The sequence below is a fragment of the Toxotes jaculatrix genome, chromosome 18 (genome assembly GCF_017976425.1).
Source record: "Toxotes jaculatrix isolate fToxJac2 chromosome 18, fToxJac2.pri, whole genome shotgun sequence".
Taxonomy (NCBI): domain Eukaryota; kingdom Metazoa; phylum Chordata; class Actinopteri; family Toxotidae; genus Toxotes; species Toxotes jaculatrix.
In genome coordinates this window covers 11,143,786-11,165,451 of record NC_054411.1, presented here as the reverse complement: position 1 = coordinate 11,165,451, position 21,666 = coordinate 11,143,786, and positions in this window count along the sequence as shown.

Sequence of the window (21,666 nt, the reverse complement as noted above, 5' to 3'; positions counted from 1 at the left end):
GGGGGGGGGCTGTTACTTAAGATTTGAAACCAATTTTCAGTGCCTTAAATTTTCCTTGGCAGACTGCTAAAAATGTTGAATAATGATATAAGTACAAACAGACAAACTAAAAAAATGTGTGGTTGTCTATCCAAAACAAAAAACGGACAATTGGGAGATCCAAGCTTTTACCCATCAACACCCAGTGAGCACTAATTTGGTCCAGAAAATATGTGTTTAAAACTGGGCCAAATTTGGTTGAAAAGTGAAAGTTTATTAACAATTAGTTGTCATATACATGTAACTGTTGAAAGAGCTGTTAGTCGCTTTAATTGTTTCTCCAGTTCATAATGGCTCCAAAGAGATTTCCTCCCATTTCAGTGTAAATGAGAGGATACAAAAGCCACAGTCCCTGTTCTGTGTAAAAGAAAAAAAAAAATCTTCAGCTAACTTGAGTCTTCAGGAGTCTGACTGCATAATATCCAGTGGACATCTTCCAAAGTTCGGGTCTTTTTTTAGTGCAGACACTGTTTCTTTGCTGAGCCCCTGTGGAGTGATAGGAGCACAAAGAGAGGATATCATACTGAAAACAGTAATTTTAGAAGACACCAAATTCTTCAGACTAAGTCAGACTTAGGCATTATATTAGATTTGGCTGAACTTCAAATTGCATTTTTGTATGGAACACAGACTGTAGACTGTAGATTTATCCTATCTCTTACCCTGAAATCACATTAGGATGTGATCGCTTCATGGCCAGTATGGAGAGGTGGAGCAACCAGTAACTCCTTCAATGTACATATACGCGTGAGAGTTGTTTTTGGACAGACTCTTTCTTGCTGTTGTTGTTTAGGTCAAACTACCATTTCCAGCGTCAGGAATGAACTTTCCTGGTTGGATTCAGACCAGTTCCAAAGTGGAACAGAACTATGCTTACTGGGTGGTAATGTGAACACATGCAGATTTATTAGTGAAGTCTCCATGAGAAGAGACAATCCCTGACAACAATACACACGATCAGGGTGTCTACAAAAAGCCTGATTCAGCAAAGCTTAAGATAATTCACCAGCTTCGTCTTTGTCAGACGTAAGAGGCACACAGAAGATTGCCTTGCTTACAGCAGCCGTCCCATGTGTTCCAATTCGATATGGTTTCTCCATGATATATCTCTCTTGTCTTCATGTGATGGTTATTTAAAGGGAGAGCCATGGATTTTCTCCCCCATGCAACATAATGGCAAATCAATAACACAGGCCATATGGGGAGAGTGGGCATTTCATAGAGCGGCCTAAAGGATGGGAGGCTAAATTGAGCTGGAGTCCTGGCAAAAAGGCACAGATGAATTTTAAAACTGCATTATAAAAATAAATGTTTCATCATTCTTGCCATTTACAGAGCTGAATGCAAAATTACTCATGATTGTTAAGCCAACTTCTGAAATCCATAATCAGGGAATAAAACCCACTGCATCATTTACATTTTTTTTTAAATGTTTTTTTTTTGGTGGTTGTAGAGTTCAATTACAGCTGTGTGTGTGTGTGTTGTGTGTGCTGACACACATGTGGATGAGTGTGCTGATGTGCCTGCAAGGTCCCTGTGGTGTGTGTGCACACACGCTTACGCGCAGTTAAGTGTGTTTTTCCCATAGCAAGACCTGTCAGCCAGCAGACGTCTGACATCATGCTCTGAGCAAGGAGGCAGTTTTCCACTGCCTATGTTACTGTGTGTGTGTGTGTGTGTGTGTGTGTGTGTGTGTGTGTGTGTGTGTGGGCAGGAGGGAAAGGAAGAAGATGGTTGTTATCATGACTTATAGATTGGACAGCAGTTTCCTACTGGGCACAGAAGACTGGAATGGTTACACAGAGGAATGCTGTTTTTTTTCTCAAGTGGAGGGGTTTGCAGGAAGGAATGAAAAGATGACAAGGGGAGAGAAATCAAAGAAAACAAGGAAACGAATCTCCACCAACCACCAGTAAAGAAAAAAAAAACATACGGAGAAACAGATGTCAAAAGACAGGACGCCTGGAGGTCCTCTGTCTTTACACTTTCCATTCTGTCAGTCAGTGCCTCCTCCATCGTCTTTATCTCTGACACAGCTGGCAATCCCTCAATGACTCACCACACTCTGAAGTGCAGCAAACCTGGCTTTGCTGCAGGAGGAGGGGAGGGCTGAGGATCGACAGCAAATCCTGCTTAATCATTCCCGCTGCCACCACCGCAGCCGATAGCCTTTGGGTATGAAAGGATGTGGATGCCGTGGGTGGGAAATAAGAGAGTGACACTTCACGTCCAGATATGGTGACAGCTGAAGTAACAGTTCGTGACTGTTCAGATTTACCCACGCTCCCACACTGACAAAGGGAAGGTTGTCTTCCTTGTGTCCCAAGTTGGAGAGCTCTTGTTAGGGTGAAGCTCTCGCCAAACTCCTTGGGTCGAGGCTGGGGCTCGTTTTCAAAAAGCCTCTTTTGTGTTCGTGCAGCCTGAGAAGACCGGATGACTAACAAGCTGTCAGTGCGATCCTGTTTTCTCTCAGTGTGAACACAATCACATCAAATCTAATGAACCTCTGATTCATGCTGTCATTGATCTGTGTGACTGAAAACATTCAAACATTTCTGCACATAGACAATAAGCTGAAAATAAACCTGGTCTTCCTTCAAACATATACACAAACAAACACGTATACACAGCTACACACACATGAAAACCTACTACATACATGAGCCCCCTCCACTCCACCCCCACGCAAACACTCTTCAGCAGCTGATGAAGAGCTGCGGTGTTGTTCTATGGACAGCACTGTGTCACTCTACCACACCACAGATCTCAGGGTGTGCTTGTGTGTGTTTGTGTGTATGTGCACGCAAAGCACTCTTAGACAGATGTGAGGTTGAATTCATACACACACACACACACACACACGGATACTCACTAGTGCTGTGCCTAAAAGTGAATTATGGAACAGATCACGGTTTCATGGGCTTTTCTCCAACGCATACACAGACATACACATACACACACACACTCTCACAAATGCACACACACATACACACTGTTCTGCAGATGCTGTATTGGCTGGTTTCGACAACAGAGGGCCAGGAGGAGGGCTGGGATGTGTAATGTTAATCTAACGCCTTTGAGCTTGAGCACAGTAGCTGAGCTCACACTCACACCTCTCCATCTTCCTGCTGAATCTGACTTATCACATATACAGGCACATGCACAAGGACACGCACATAGAGTGCTGCCCTTTAGCCTTTTTGTTGTTCTGGATGGCATCGCTGAAAAAATAATGTCAGTTCAAAAGCTGATTGAGACAAAAATTAAATTTATGCAACACGTAATACAAGCTTCTTGTTGAGTCTGGATGCGTCTCATTGACTCTGGACAGGGTGGAGTCTTTTTGTGAAAGCAGACAGAAAAACTCCAACGTTCAACAACAAAGCTCCACCGTTCAGACAAATTCACACTGTACTGCTCACACATCCTGCCAGACGATGGATGCAGTGACAGAGACACAACCAAGCTGGCTATGAAAATAAAGCCTCATGCATGCCCCCCCCCCCACCCCACAACCCCCCCGAAGACTCTTTAGACCTCCAGGCAACAAACATAAAACTTGCATTCAAGCATTCAAGTGCAAACACAGACACTTGCTCTCACTAAACACGAACATACACCATCCTCTTTAATGCACTGCCTGTCATCTGCTCTCTCATATTTCTGTGGAACTGCCGGATCATGTTTATACCAACTCAGCTCAGCACAAACACACACACACACACATGCAAATGAGCATGTTTGATTGTGAAAAGAAGAACAAGGCCATTTAGCACCATATACCCAAGTCTGATCATTCTCTACTGTCCTCCATGAACAGAAAAGACAATGGCCTCTGATTAGAAAACCGATGGATGCTTCATACTTCTGAGGAAACAGAATGATCCTGCACACATGTAATTATCTCTACATCCTTTGTAGCCAAGTAACAACAACTCAGTCAAACAGCTTCTTCTGAAAAACACCCCTTTTATACATGTCTCCCTGAAGCCCCTTAAAAATGAATGTTTTTTTTTCTAGAGAGGAGCAGCTTCAGAAGAACAATACTGCTAAAGGAAGAAGAGGGAAAGAATGCCTTTGGGAACGAGATTAGAATACCAAAACAAGTGAAAAAGAGGGATGCAAAAATACAGCGTGAAGGACTTGGAAAATACACAGAGAAGTAAAGTTTTTGTGCAGAATGTTTGAGAATAAGTTTTACTATATGAAAGTGACTCACTGTTATCTGCCAATCAGTCATTACTAAACAAGCCGAAAGCTCATTTTCTGAATCCATGAGCATCAAAGACAAGTGACATGTTTTAAAACTGATATTCAAATAATTTTTAAGTCAAGCATGCTATTGTCAAAATGTCAGCTACTGGAATAAAGCATGTTCCTGTTATTATACTAACAGATAATCTTTAACTTAAAAAAAAAATAATTATAATAATTTCATCTTGTATCCAAAAGCTGAATCACCTTTTGAAAGAAAGTGCAGCTGCTACATAAGGACTAATGAATGGCCCCATTTAACCCACAGATTGACAGTAAATGGCTGGTAAACTCCGGATAGTAAAACGAACGGAGTAACGATGCCATAAAACTGATGTTAAGGCCTCAATCCCATGACCCAGAGTTTGGCTGCAGTTGTTTCCAGGGTATTGATTGAAATGGCCACATGAATGATTGCATCAGTTGGATTATTGATGGACAAGTGGAGAAAGAGTGTGTAATTAAACAGTCCCCCGTGAGTGCTCAGGTCACCCTGACGAGCATCAGCAATAACCAGGAGACAGACAGAGAGGAAGAGGGGACTGAGATCAATGTACGAGTGTCAGATTTCAAAACTGGAAATCATGGCATGTGCGGTATGAATTCCTGGAGAGTACAGTAAAGGTCCATTCCGGAATTTTTTAAAAATTATTATTATTTTTTTGTATATTAATGGATCACAACTTATCAGTACTGGGGTTTTAGCCCAAAAACCCTAGAAAAACTGTAACAGCATTATTAAACATGACCAGTTCCTCTTCATATAAGCTAATTTCCCATCATGTTTTCATGTCACACATATGTCCAAATCTTTTTCCCTCTGGGCCTATATGTGGTGACCTCTTCCATCATCCGCAGCAGAGAATGACTTTGATTCCTATTTCAGCGCCTCGTCTCATCCATCTCTCGCAGCTCTCCATTGTCTGAGGCTGCATTTAAATGACAGTGATACATACGGCACATTACAAAGACAAAAGGTCGACAAGGCCCAGTTTTTGCTCGCATAAAAACCGTGACAAGACCGCGCCGTGGCTCGCCCTCATAGCGCTGCATAAAAAATTCACGGGAGCTGTGAATTTATCTGCGCCCTCCTTAACGGCAGCATCCAGAGACTTAGCTGGCTGAGGTGTGTGCGAGGATCCCATTAAAATGCACTACAGAAAATGAGATTTGGGGGAGCCCTGTGAAAAACCATGCGTGTAATCATCTCTCTTCCCCTCTCAGTTTATCTGCGAAGGATTTGGAGGAGGCTTTGGTTCCCAACCCGCCCTGCCCCTCAACCTCCCCCGTACCACACATTAATATTCATAGAGATGATTCTCTCCTTGCTGTCTGTTGCTGCCTGTAGCCCACAGACTTGGCTTATTAGGAGTCAAAAATATGGCTGACAGACTCTCTGTTGGGAAAGACTATTATGATTTTCATAGACTGCCTGCTTGGACCGATGATGTGAAGGTGATACGCAGCACAAATCATGGTATGCTGTGATTGTGTAGATTTAGTCTCAGAATTGTCTGAGAGCAGTGTCTGTCAACCTCGTACTACGCGCTCACAGATCCACAGTTCAGTGCTGCAGCCTGAGTTAACAGGCCGACTGGTTGATGTTGTGGCTTGTTTTGGTCAAAGCCACCGTGATGGAGTGAGTCAGAGTGAAACAGAGTGCTTCACTTTGTCTTTCCTGCTTTGGCTCATAATGCACATCAAAAAGAGAGAGAGCGAGAGAGAGAGAGAGAAGGAGGTGACTCATGCCTCCCATGAACAGCCTCAGTAATTACATGTTCAAAGTCATTAAGTCCACCTCTAACAACAATCTCCACAATGACAACACATTACAGAGTCTCCTCTTCTCTCATGGTCACTTCAGTGTTTTTTCTTTTCAAACTAAATGCAGAGTTGTTCCATTTAAATAGTAATTAATTTCAAATTTTAGTCTCTATCAAATTTTAGTCTTCATTCTTCCTTCTCCTTTTTTCTCTTCCTATTTCTTTTTCTCCCTTAGAGGATCGGACATGACAGGATGCCAGATGTTGGCCTACATGCAGTATGCAAAACTTACAGCTGTCTCTCTCTCTCACACACACGCACAATAAACTCAGGCTCGGCTACTTTGTTAGGTTCACCTGTGAAATCTAATGCAATCCAACACAACAGCCCTGCCATTTATTCTGTCTTTACAAATCCTGACTGTCAGAAATGTGTTAAAAGCAATTATGTGTTTATTACTAAGGCCATAGTTAGGTGGTGTTGTACTGGACTGCATTATATTAAGAGGTGTTTCTGGTTTTTTGTCCTGCTCATTTGCAAACATGAGGGAGGCAGAGTATTAGAAACAACTCTGATCTCAGTACTAAAACAAATGCTTTAATCAACAGCACTATGATAATTTTATTGCATTGACTTGGACTGTTCATGTGCACCAAAGAAAGTGGCCACTGGCTGTAGTTTACTATTAGAGAGCTGTATAACTTTAACAACAAACCAGGGGAATTATTTCATCATATGTGTACAACTGGTACAAATGCTTTTATAAAGGGTTTCTTGGGGCTTTTTTTCGCCGTTATTTGACACTAGAGCATGACAGGAAATATAGAAAGAGAGCAAGATGGTTCACATGCAACAAAAGTCCCCAGATTCTGATTATGTGGTATGTGTCTCAAACCACAAGCCACAGGGACGCCCAGTCATAAATGTTTTTGAAAACACTGATGTCAAAAGTTTTTACAACATATTTACTTGCATTAAAACTAATACAGAAAACCACAGCCACTGCATAAGCTGACGAAAACACACATAGATATACGTAAATTGCCAAAAAGCTTCTACAAACATTTGCCTGTGCCCTATCTGACCCTCTTCTCCAGAATACACTCAAGTGAGTAGGGTGTAGTGTCTCTCTCTCCCTCTCTCCCTCTAACCACTCTCGTCTTTCACATGTAAATTAGTCTTTAATCTCCGCTGCTCTAATAGACAACCATGGCAACGGAGGCAGGCCTAATGAGGCAGAGGCACAGGTTAAAATCTGCCTGCATGTTACCACCACTTGCACAATCAACAGTTTAAATACATGCTTACATACACACTCACACACAGACACCTATGCATGCATGCAAATATCGCACACAACGCACATATGCACTCATGTATCATAGCCTATTAGTTACATGAATGAGAACTTTAGTGCTATTGCTCCATGCCTTACTGTATTAACAAAAAACAAAACAAACTCATGCACAGATTTCATGTTACAGATCATGAACTGAGAAATACAGTGCAATACAGACAAACTGCAGCTCAAACTCAAAGCTACAGCCTTTGCAAGCTATTTTTGTTTAATCAGTTATCTGAATAATGAGACAATCCATTCAAATGAAGCATGAAATTAATCATAGACTGACAAGAAATCCATGCAATCTGCTCCAGTTTATGAGACAAAGCATGAAATGTATGAAAGCGAAGAAACGACAAGAGGAAGTGATCTTACAAATGTGAGAGGAAAAGAATAACCAAAGACATAACTGACCACAAACACATTCAGCTTAGTCTTCTGAAAGATGTGTAGAAATGAAGATGCTGCACACACACCCACACACTCACACGCTGCTGATAAAGCTTTGAATACTATGTTAAAAGGCACTCAAGTAGTGCTCATTTCCATGTGAGTGGTACTGATGCTCCAACACTCTGTTGACTGTAATTTACAGCCATATTAAATCCATTAGACCAACATGTGTTTTCAGAATAGTTCTACCCACAGACAAGCTTTTCAGCATGCTGCAGTCCCAAACCTCAAACACATAGACACATGCTTTACATAGGCAGTGAATAAAGAAGAACGGGGAGGATGTGTGGCTGTGTGTGTGTGTGTGTGTGTGTGTGTTTATTGTATGAGTGCTACAATACAACAGCAGCGAGTCACAGTTATTTCATGAGAAGATCTCTGTTGTTTCAAACTTTTAAAGCCTGTTTTACTGGTTGCACGTGGGGACATTGTGATTTTAGCGTCACAAAATTCCTGGCCGTCATGGTTTCCCTGTCTCTCACAGACAGACACACACACACACACACACAAACACAATTAAAGTCCATCAAGTTAAAGCTGTCACTGGAATGACAGACAGTATGTATTGTACGAGAAGCTATCTGCAACATGAGGAGCCAATTGTTGGGCACTGCTGACAAATGAGGTCAAGGGTTTTTCCCAAACATTGCACTGGTTCAGGGAAAAAGTGAATTTAAATTAGTTTCACCATGACCTTTCAAAACTTTTCGAGCATTTAAAAAATGATGTAGCCCAAATGTGCTCAGAAATCATCTCAACAAAAGTAGCAGTTTACCGTGAAATTACACAGGTAGTTATCTGACAAGCCTCTGTATAAATTAATGAACATGTTGATGTATGAAAAGGCTTATACAATGAAACATTCTCTCAGTTCTTGCGCTAAAATCTCTATGTCAACTCTACTACAGCAACTGACCTGTGAAATGTTTGCCTGATTCTAAATTTGCACAAATACCACTGTGATAATAAGTACAACCTGTCACATTTGTGAGAGCTCCACTCAGAAACCCTTTCTTTTCTTTCAGCCACACAGGGAGCAGATGTTGACACGCTCCTACGACACCTTTCATTGTAATTATTCTGTGTACACCGACAGTGCCATCACCTCACACGGGGGTCTGTTGCTACACCAGCCTAATTAGCAATTAACAGTCATATAGTCATGAAAACACTGTCTACTGGGATTCACTGGGGAATATGGGGCTGTAAATAAGAAATAAAGAACATTTGAACAAAAGAGAATAATTATGCTTTCCATAATGCAAAGTATAAAATAATGCATAGTATAAAATTAGTCATTTCTACATCAATAAAGTATCTACAGCGTATTTTATGACTGTGACATGACTGTGTTGTTTTGTCATGATAGAAAGGCGTAGGCTGCTGAAAGGCAGAGCACACTCCATCTCTTCGTCTTTGGTGCAATGTTATTTTTGCCCTGAGGCCCAACACAATTAACACCCACTGCCAACTGGTAGGTTGTGTGTTTGTTTGTGTGTGTGTGCGCGTGTGTGTATTTGTTGTAAGTGTGTGCATGCTTGTGAGTGCACATGCATTAACGTGCCTGCTCCAGATACATAAACGGCTTTAATTTGTTCATTCATTCAGGCAAGAATGACTGTTTCTCTGACAAAATGTGTGTTTTGCTATAATTATGAATGCACATACATATCCGCAGATGCATCACGGGGGAAATTTGTCTTTGATTGATTTAGACTTTCACAATTTCCGTCTCCTAATTAATTGGTCTTCAGAAGTTAATTTGTCAATAAATGTAAAATAAACACGCTATAAAGCTGCGCTTCATTTGGCTCACAAAGAAGAAAAATTAGACACACACACACACACGCACACACACACACACGCACAGACATGCTCTGCTTGCCATACAGCATCTGTTAAAAAGCACAAATTTCCCCAGATTGATCATTCAAAGGAAAATCAATGACATTTGGACGTTTTGGAATGTATCAGTAAATCAGCTCAACCCCCAGCAACAAGAAACAATAAACCTTTCTTCAGAGGTAATAAAAGAGTAAAGCCTGTTCCATTAATTTATTACCTCTCCCTGTGTGTGTGTGTGTCTATGTGTGTGTGCGTGTAAATGAAATATGAGAGGATAATCACAGGCCAGGAATTCTTCCGGCAGTCCGGCAGGCAGGTTGGTATGCTGTGTGGAGGAATGCGGAAGCTGGAAAGTCAAAATAATGTTGGGTAATGGAATGAAGGGAAAAATGACGAAGGACACAAGGAGGGTCCTGGAGGGAGGATCAGGAGCGAGGGAGAGGAAAAAAGGAGTGGCTAAGAAGTGGAGGAGGAAAGGGAGGAATGAAGTGGAGAGGTTTTTTATCACACTGGAATGAAAATATTCCCAACCTCTTTGAGGCATCCAAATCTGTCAAAGCAATGGGAGAACTGCGAATCCAGCTTTGAGGAGTAGCTTGAATTTCTAGCATAAAAAAACAAAAAAAAAACAGCTTTGTGTGAACATGCTTTTCAAGAACTAAAATATGCATAAGCACTCTGTTTAGGTGTTCTGCTTATTATGAGGCTCCAAAATGCCTCCATAAAGGGGGTTTACTGCAATAATCACCATTATTCTCCACCTTCTCCCTGCCTCAAACCTCATCCATGTTACAGCCTCCCATGCCCCATCCAGAATCGCTCTAAATCTGTGTAAATAAGGAAATGCTCCCATTTCGATGCACACCGCAGAAGAAAAGATGCATGAAAAGATGCGTGAGCCCCGTAACACAATACAATTCAGAGGTGTGGAAATCTCCCCTCCTTAATCCAGAAATCAGTGCTGTGGAAAGAGGGATTTGGGGCTGTCACTGCTAAGCTCCATGTCCCTGGTGTATTATTGGAGCTGTGGCATGGAGGAGAAACACTAGGAGGATGATGCCGCCGCTCACTGCATTGTAAACAGGTTTGGGTGTTTGGAAAATAAGCATCTTGCCATAACTGAATTTCTAGAAGCAACGTAGGAAGAATGATGGCATTGATGCTTATCTCTGTGATGCATCTGCGTATATATGCAGCGCTGACTGCTGAGCTGCAATCTTTGGATGAATATACAGTAAAGGCTGGTGCCTGGTGCAGGAAAAGTGGGAGAGAATGTGTGCAGAATGCAAAGTATAATTATTTATTAGCAGTTTCACACATTTTTTCATCTTTTTCAGCATAAGAGTGGAAAAAAGATGACATACGTCACCTGTGACGCTCACGTTCAGACACTGAAATAAACTGTCTGCTGTTAATTAACTGAAAGATGCGTTTGCATTATTTTAGTCTGTGAAATTGCGCCTTGCACATTCAAAGCATTATTAAATACATTATTTGGTATGTAAATGTCTCCTGTTCTGGTGTTTTTTTTGTTCAGGATTTTTTGGAAACTAGAGGTCGTAGCAGAACTACAGTCGAGGAACAGTAGAAATAGTGCTTGAGGGATTCTGGCATGCGGGAGCAATGCATAAGACATGAGCTATGTTAGGGAGGTGAGTGGGTCGCAGCTCCAACCCTGTGCTATTCATAGACCCTGCCGATAACAGGTTGACATCTCTGGGAAAGCAGCAGGAAGGAGAGGAGGGGGAGAGTGATAGATGAGAGACAAAGGAAGGGAGGGTGCAGGAGAATTCACCTGTGGAAAAGGAACAGAGCAGAGCTGAGGAAGCGAGGAGGATGTTTTAGGGTGAAGTGAAAGGATGAAACAGAGGATAATGAGGAAGGGGAAGCATCCTTCTGCCCACATGCACCTGCACTGCCAGAACATGACGGTTTCACATGTGATTGTGGATGACAGCGGTGGAGAAAGAAGAGACGGCCTCAGAAATTGTTGAATAAGATGGAATGAGTGGCAAAAAAAAGAAGGAAAAAAGGAAACTGGGGAGCTTCCACCCAAACAAACATCCAAATGTCAGATGCATTCCCCGTGTAGGCCTGGAGGAAAAATGTGGAGGAGCATCTTCCCCTGCTCCATTTCTCCTTAATGTGCGAAAAGAAACCTGCGAAGAGAGATGAGATGACAGCGAAAGCAGACTAAGGGCAGACACAACATGGAGCTGCTGTGATGGGCCACAACACACCGACACGTCCTCATTCAGCAGTGGCATCAGTCACGTTGGTCTAGTGTGAGTAACTACAACCATGTCATATGTAAGCCCCGTGACTTCACCCTGTCTGTCTGTCTGTCTGTCTGCAGCAATTTCACACATATTCTCAAACAAAATATAAAACCAACATAGGTTATATACCAATCTGTCCAGCATCTAAAGGCCAAGCTGTCTTCTTTCCTCTCGGCTGCTTTGTTGTTATACATGCTGTGTCTGTCTATGTCTGTTCAGAGGCGTGAATTTGAAGGCTGACTGCATCAGATGCCAAAATTCTGCACAACAGTTTATTATATTCTCAAGGAGGATTTAACAGCTCAACAATCACATCATCATTTGGTCATGACAGTCCCAGTGGAAAACCATACTACAATCAGTTTACAAAGTAATCCATCTGATTTTTCTGAGTTTTTTTGCTGGGCCACCCAACGTTTTTTCCAAGTGGAGCTACTGTCAGTAAGGTATTGTAAATGTATACAGTGGAATGACTGGATGTAAGTTGTTGAACTTGAACTTGAAATGAAATTGAACACGTGACTTCCAGGAACCTGCAGATTTTCATCCTAACAAAACAGCTGCTGATTTTTCCAGAGGGTCCTTTGATTGATCACTGAAATCATGTGATGTTCTTTGGTTCTGATTGGCTCTCTTAACTGCTTCACTCCATATCACAGTGTCCATGGCCTCCCCATTGAGGAGCTCTGCCAACGTAGCAAAGCCTCTATGCCAACGGAAATGGCCGCCTCTAAATTAGCTGAACCGGCTGCATTCCTTGCCTAAAACAAAGCCATTGCTGTTCACCATATTAAGGCGATGTTGCAACAGATACCAGCTCCATGTTGAAACGGACCCTAATCCCTCTTTTCATGCTGGCTTCTTGGTCCTCATCCAGTTGTACTAGAATTGACAACTGAACTCCCCTGGGCATACGCACTCTCATCTTTCTCATCATCTAGTAGTCATAATGATTTTTTTTAAGTGACACATTTCATTAAATGCAAAACTCAGGGGGGAAATGAAGGGAATGATAGAGCCACATGGCAATTAAAAGCAGGTAAAACAACAGGGAAAAGGCAAAACCTGAAGCAGTGGGACAGCAGTGGCTTTTAGGAGACTTCTAAGCACTGTGATAACGTTTTAGGATTTCTTTAAATAAATCCAGCATCTGATGTGCTTTCAGGGAGTGTGTTCTAGAGGAAGCAGCTCCTCCAAAAGTCCAGACCCCCTGTGGTTCATATTAGATCTGGAGGCCCGGGGGAATTACAACCCGACGGTGCAAATGGAGGTTTCAGTAGTTATTTTCTTCCTTTCTTCGTATTTACATCTGTCTGAGTTTCACTCTAATTCACACTCCTCGTTTTCCTTTCCTTCTCCTTGCTCTCCCTCCTCTCACTCTCAGTCTCTCTTACACTTTCTATGCCTGAGCCTGCCCTGACACAGACGTCTGTTCCCTGTCTGAGCTCCTGCCAGATTCCTGCAAGGGGAGGAATGTACGAGAGGGCCTCGCCGAGCCGCAATTAACATTTCGTCGGTGCTGCGCCCACACCTATGCAGGGTGCTTAATGATGGCATATTCATGAAAAGCAAATATTTGCACAGAAAAGCTGTCTCCCAGCGACCACCGAGAGGAAGGGGAAGATAATTGAAAGGAGCTTGCGGCACTTCTAAAAAAGTGAGAAGGGGAGATAAAAAAAAGGAGAGCCGAGATAAATGGAGGGCTGCGCTTTAAAGAGACTGTTGGTAGCGAGAGGATACCCTGTGAGGAGTGTGTAGTGACAGGAGAAAACCTTCTCTGTGGGGGACAGCAGCACATGCTGAGAGGGCACCAGCAACAGTGGAAAAAAAAATCCTGGCCCATCAACATGGAGGAAAGCGGGAGAAGACAGAGGAGGAAGATAGCGAGAGCAGGGGGAAGGGGTGATGGGAAGAGTGTAGTACATTTAGCAGATTTAGAAATCAGATTTAGAGAATTGTTTAAACAGAGAAGAAGAAGAAATTCTCAGCTGACAAAAGACAGAGCGAAGGAGAGGAAGAGATGATATACTGATGGTTTTCCAAGAGGAGCAGACTGCATGCCGTCCTCCATTTCCCCAAAGAACATCCCTCCCTACTGCTGCCCCCAGCTGGGAGTGCACTCACACATACACACACACGCACACATACATCCAGCCCGGCTGTCTGGTTGGGGGAGGGGTGCACCGAGATGCAGGGAGACGGCGAGGGATAGTGATGGAGAGAGGAAGAGAGGATCGGCAAGCAAAGGGGAGCGATGAAGAAGGATGTGAGAATGTGAGAAAGAAAAACAAAAGGAGAGATAAATTATGTTACACTTGGCACATGTGTGTGCGCATGTGTGTGTGCCTCCACCTGCTCTTCAATGTTTTCAGTGTAAATCACCCACCTGACTCAGCATCCCACTCTCGGTCCACACACACTCACATTCAGACTCACACACTCCTCTCTATTTATCATCCATGTCCTCCTGCCTGCCACCACACACACACTCACACACACAAAATTCCAACAAAATCCCCCTGCAGAGAAGTAATTCAGAAGTCAGTAACATGGCACACATGCACTCACTCACACACAAAGCCCCCCTTGAAAAAACACACACACACTTAAATGCTCCATCCCCCCTTCCAAGCACATCCATATACACATATATATATGTCCACGCATAGACACACACGCCGTCCTAAACGAGACAGCTGGAGCTATCAAACCAAAGCCTGTGAGAGCCAGCCTTCTTCAGATGGATTTGAGATGTGGGCTTTACCGTATCATCTGCCAGCACGCTGCTGGGAATGAGACGTCACATTCATAACAGCCTACTGCCTTATAAGGCAATTATCTCTCTCTCTCTTCTCTCCATCTCTCTTTCTCCCCTTCAGTGGGGGGAGGGATGAGTGGTTTCAATTATGTGCGACAAAGACCAAATTAGGCACCTGGCAATTTCAATATGGCCTCTCTCTTGGCATTAAGTTGATAGGATGTGGTTTTGATGGGGAGGTAATGTGGTTGCATGCATCACAGTCTCATGGATGAACACATGCAGTTGTTTGCACAGTGATGTACAGCTTGCATTAGAGTTTAGAAATAACAAGGGGGAAAAAAAACGACCTTGCCTTGCAACACCTTGCAGAAAAATGACCAACAATGAACAGAAATTCTGAATAAGATGTTCTTTTCTTCTTATCAAGGAGAGCAAACACTGCACACTGCCGTGCACATTCCATTATGCTAGTCATACAAAGGCTCAGCAGCAGGCCGTGATCGATCCACCCGCAGCAGCTCTGAGAGCACATTGAGACTTTACTCTCATTGACTACTTCACAATCAATAGTAGCTGATTACTGGCTGCAGGAAACTAGGTGGGGTATCTGACACTGCTCTGCTGCTGTGTCCGTGCGCTTGGTTGCCACACACACAAACCACAATGAAAACACGAGGTACACAAATGCAACCAGCAGCTGCTGTCAAACTCCCATTTGCTCTCACACAACAACACACAGTATAATGTACAAATGCACACCCACACAGTGACTATAATGTAGATAATCTCTCTAATGAGGGATGGCAGGTTGCAGCTGTATCGAAGCTGTCATCTGTCTGACTGTAGATGCAGAACACAGGATCGTGAGATATGTTATATATATTTCACTGTGCAAATAACTATGCAAAATGCAGTTTTTATTTAAATGTCCTTTTCCTCAATTTAGTTTAGCATCATCCAGCCGTGAAGGCAACCATTATCTCCTGACACCATATTTGAACACCCCAAGACAAGAATGGAAAAATCAACTCTTCATCGTGTATGAGTGTGCACTCAACCATTCCCTTTTTTCCATCTCCATGTATGGTGCTGCTGTGTAGCTGAGAGGGGACCGGAGCGGCTTGCTGTTCCTCTCGGTCTCTGCACCTCACAGGCAGCTCGGCGTCTGCACGGCTCTAATCCACTGAGCTGCTAAGGAAAGAGTGCTGACGGTGCCCTTTTCCACCGACTATCCCCTAATCCAGCTGGCTGCGGGTCTGGGAGAATAATCCTGGATTAGGAACTCCTCCCCATGGAGAGGCCATGGGGTCCCTCATGGGGGCCCCGTCACAGTCGGCTGTGCCTGAGGCGCAGCGCCTTTCACATCGTAAAAGAATATAACATCCAATCCAAAAACAGGCAAACACTGTCTGATTAGGATTGAATTGCATCAAACCTCGCCTTGTCGCCCTGAGGGGAGCTGCAGTGCTTACTGGAGATGAATAATGGTAAAGAGGGATAATGGTGGATAGGCCTTGTGATGTTACAAGTGCTTTTCATTTGAGGTGACAAAGATATGGATTCAAGACTGGGAGGAATTGAGCCCCCAACGAAGTATTTTGTTAGCACGGGATACACTCTAATTGGTGCATTGTTGGAGATGGCAACCATTGTCTCAATGAGAACCCTGACATGTGTGTGTTCCCACCTTAACCTTCCTTAACACAAGAATTCTCAACAGAGAAGAATCAAGAATTTCCGCAGATGCATGAGGAATGATTGTAAAAAGCTAAAAACAGAAAAAAAGATTCCATTGTCCTGAAATGCATCAAAAGGACCTGAAAGAATTCCTAACACAGTCATGGTTATGACACATAGCTTATTTACACACATTTCAGACATCAACATATTCCAGCTCTTAGTCAGTGTAAAAACAAACATTGAGGTTTTGCGAATAAATGAGGTATAAAAGCATATAAAGCTGAGTTGTTCACAGTTAAGGGTGAGTACACAGGGGTGAGACTGTCCATTGAGAAGCCACAGACATTAAGAGGGAGTGACAAATGATTCATGTTACACTGAGATTGATCCAACTCAAGAGAGATATCACGATCCTCTGACCAAGGTAAGATGTGTCAGAGCCACAGACTCGCTGGGAATGAAGAAAGTGGCATGAAATGATTGTAAGTCATCCACAACAGAAGCAGAGAGTAGAGATGTTGCTATATATTAAATAATAGGAGAGTTTCAATTTCTTTAAATTGATCAGTAATTAAGGTGAAAGGCGATTTTCATCATCTTCTATATTGAAATCAATGACTGCCACGTTCACAGATGGATGCAATTAAATACAAATAAATGACAGGGGTTGGAGGAGAATTTCCCTTCAGGTCAATAAAGAATTTGTCTTTCAGTCACCGCATTAAAGATTGATCCAAAGCTCATCCTGAGGCTCAAAGTCAGGACACAGAGTATTATTAGCTCGGCAAACCGATCAGTAATCAACAGGCTTTTTCATCTGTGCACGTGATGTCCTCCCTCAGCTCACAATCACTAGTTTATTTACCTGCATGGCTGCCCAAGAGAGACTGGAGCTTGCGTCAGTGCACATATCCCAGGGCCCCAGTGAAGCACAACAGGGGACAGCAGGGAGGCTTAATGCACAGAGTGTGTGGACACATCATGGAAACGCTAGCTAATGGTTGTCAGGATGAATTATATAGCTCCAAATTCTCATCTGCAATGGTTGATTGTAATGAAACAACAGCCTCTTCTATTCTGTTCAATTGTTCTTATTTTAATGGACTAATGCTTCAAAAGCTTACATCAAATAATAGATAATTTTGCTTTTTACTATCTCAGTTATCCCTTATTATTGTAGCCATATGGCATTGTTAAATGACAAGATTGGTGCTGTTCTATGTTTCTTATGTCAACACATCCTAAGAAAATATGAAAACCAACAACTCTTTAGTCCATCTCTCAATTGCGTTTCACCAGAGCACCAGGATGGTATATATGGGATTGAGTCATATGAACTACAGTGCCCACACTGATGGTAATGAAGAAACACATCACCCAGTGCAACACTGTAGCTCTCTGATCCCTAATTTTTTACTAGTTTTTGGACAATAATGGACATCTATCACAGAGAAGGCTTTGGATACATAGGTAATACCTGTTAGCTGAATCAAATCATTAATGATTTTGGTCCTTTAATTTTAATTTAAATTTGGGACTTGTTGAGAATAAGAAAAACACTGAGTATCACCAGACTAATACTTGACTAATAATGTGTAGATACAAAGAAGCACTGTGTTGAAGGGTTTTGATTTCATCCTGCAAAAAAAATGCTTACATATGGTCATATGGTCATACATATCATTTATTTTTTGGCTGAAACATAAAAGGCCATTCAAAACTTGCAAAAAGGATATTTTCAGTCTTCTATGAATAATAGTTTTAATAATAAGAGAATAAATGCAAAGCTGTGTGTTAGTCATTCATTTCCTCCCTTGTTCTACTTATACCAAAATATGCAAACACACACACACACACACACACACACACACACACCAGCAGGAAGACCGATGAGGTAGGGGAGGGGATCTGAAATACACACACAAGAATACAGATGTGTGTTTGCATACAGACACACACACACATACACACACACACACACATACACCTGCTCTGTGTGTGTCTTACACGCTTGCACAATGTAAACCAATTGCAAAGTTAATGCGCCACATACCACGCTCTCCAATCCATCATAACACCTGTGACATATCTCAGAAGCATTCAGCATGGCAAAGACTCACCAACAACCCGTGAGCTCTAAAATACACAGAAAGTCATAACATATATCTTCACCCCTGTCACCCTCAATCCTCTGACTACCAGCTTCCCCTGTTTGCCTGCAGCTATTCTGAGAAATGCCTCATTTTCATTTCAATCTTCTGTACAATATAGTGCACGGCTGCCATAAGCTGGCTCTGTCACCTAAACGCCACTAACAGTTGAATAGAGCAGAGATGAGACACGCTTGAAATAGCGACTATTGTAATGATAAGAGGCAAAGTCACTCTGTTTGCATTCAGGGGTGAAAAGACATCTATTTTTGTGAGTCTTCATACATGAATAGAGAGACGAGAGCGGAGGATACAGGTGGCTGTTTCTTTCACTCTGAAAGCAGCGATCTGTGCATGTCTTCCGTCATACTCAATCTCTTAGTGTATGGAAAGATATCAGTAGCTACAGGCAAATGACATGCAAACTACAGTAGTTTTCTTTCAATGCTGCACCTTTTCTGAATATATTACATTACAGCTCTGTAGCTGGAAGACCAAATTAAAGCAGAGTGGGACGAGAACTAAAACAGAGCAGTGAGGCCACGATTCAGAGATCAGATTCTTTCTTAAACCGTTACAAATCTTGGCTGCACTGAGACATGGCTTTCATACTTGTTTAATATGTCTTCCTGAGTAAATTCTGTAGGTGATGACCCCACATTTTTCATCTGTAACCTGCATTGTAAACACTCACGTTGTTCAAACCCCATGTCTTCAGTTTGTAACGCAGGATTTACGCAGAATGTCACTTGACTAGTTTTCTCTGACTACCACGATTGTGCCGCATAAAAAATAAAGTTTCCCTTTATTGTGCAATGTAGACCATATCACATGGATTTGCAAATCAGGCTGAATCATCATTGAACTTGGAAATTGAAATGCTGACAACTAAAACATCTTATAAAACAAAATGGAGGTGCTTTCTGAGAAAACTCATTCCAGAACATACAAGGGAAATGTGTGGAAATCTGCACGTATAGTCCATCTATGCCTGTCATAAACACTAAAACCCCAACAGCAATGCAGCATGAAGCTGCCCTCTTTTTTTCTGGTATCAGACACTCAGATGGATCAGCCTACTGGAAGGCCCATTAACACCTCCAGAGGGTAGAGCCCAGCCCCCTCCATAAACAGCCCAGCCGGAGGTCCATCCTAATGGGCTAAGCTCATTCGCAGCCTGGCCTGCTCCAGGTGTGGAAGCCGAGCCCTGTAATTGAAAATTAGGGGGCAATAACCCAGCGTTCAGTGCAGGCCTCACAACAGGAGAGTCGCCAGGCCCCGCACTGCCACTCAGTCAGAGGCAGAGGAAACGAGAGAACTGAGGAGGTGGGGGGAGGAGGGCTGTAATTCAACATGGGGAGCTACTGCGTGGATGGAGGTGGTGGTGGTTGGAGGGGGCGGGGGGTGCTTTCTTGGAAGCAATAACACATGCACACACAAGCTGGTTTTAGTGTGATTCACATGCAAAGACTGATAGAGCAGAGAAAGAGTATTTGAGTACTATTCCAACACAATGGAGCCTCCACAGAGCTCAAGTGCTTTGCGTGGGTTACTGATAGTGTGTGTGGCCCTTGTGATATCGCAGCTAGCAGTGCAAGGCAACACCTTGAGGACAACAGGTTGGGCTTATCACCCCCACACACACATTTCTGTCTTGCTGTTAAACCACAGATCTTATCGATCATAATGATATACTAAAAGTTCTCTAATCTATTGCTGCGTAGAAATAAGCAAAGTGCCTCCAACGAGCACAGCAGTTCTCAGGCAGACTTTACAGCACAGTGATATAGTTTTTATGATGCTCAGTCAGTCCATTCATTGTACCGTCATCCACATATACAGTAATTCAGTTTTTTTTCTGTGGATAAAAACTGCACTAGTCACTCAAGTGATGCAAGGAGGCCAAAGACTTGAGTAATGAGAAGTGGCATTTTATCCATTTATGTATTTATTGTCATTTTCCCTTTATCTTGTTTTCTGCCATTGAAATGCATTAGCCCTCAGAGAAGCTATCAATCAGGGGCTAATGGGTTGTAATTGCAGGCAGGCAGGCCCCCGCATCAGAGGCAACAGGGTCTCTGGATAGCAGAATAATCACACGTACAGTAGAGAATTGCGTACAATGGATTGGGTCCCTGGGGTAAAGGTTAAGGTAATTTCCAACTCATTTTCCTTTTGAAACCCATTATACTCATCCCAGCAATGTCTTGCATTAATCAACATGGTTAATATAGTGTCGGGTTAAAACAGAAAGACAAGGAGAAGTGAAAGGGAGTTTCAGACGTCACTGGTTATGAAAAAAAAACAAAACAAAACAAAACTTGTGACTGTTTAGTCACTGGATGTTGCTTGCGTAGAAGTGTGTTGACCCTGGGCCAAAAAAACATTCATAATATGGTGGGTGTTTCAGAGAAAAATGGCTGAAATTTTGTTTTCTTGGAACTACTCTGAGTGATTTAATCAGAATGCCTGCACTGCAGGAACCATTCCCCAAAGACGAGTGTCAGCCCAAGTCTTTCTTTTTATTTTCAAGGAACCAGCCACCTGACGGTAGTGCCTGACGCTATCTACACAGCTGTCCATGGCAGTCAGTTGATCGCTGGTGAATGCCTGAGCCATCACACACACTGTCAAACAGCCACAACAAACAGCAAAGGCTGATAAGACTGTGCCAGATCGTTTAGGGTTAAACTCTGGGAAACGCACCGTCTGCCTCTGCTGCCTTTTCTCATGGGAGGACTTGTATTGTTTGTCAGAAAACTGGAAAGGAAATCCCCTGTGAGGCAGAATTCACACCTCATCTTTTTCATCTCTGCAGAGTTTAGAGAAGGCGAACTGAAAAACATCTTATTTCATAGCTGCTTAGGGGAGCATAAGAGTGTCTGTGTCTTGGTTTGGAAGAAGTAAAGCTGGTCATGTGTATTTCTGATATTTAGAAAGTAGAGCATTACATGGAAATGCAACTGCATTAAAATTTTCGGGGGGAGGGTGGCTTTTCCTGTTTTCTCTACACAATCTTTCAGGGGCTGAACAGCCTAAAATCTAGAAAAGTCTGGCAAATTAGCCACTTTGCAAGTGAAACCATTTCATTTCCACATG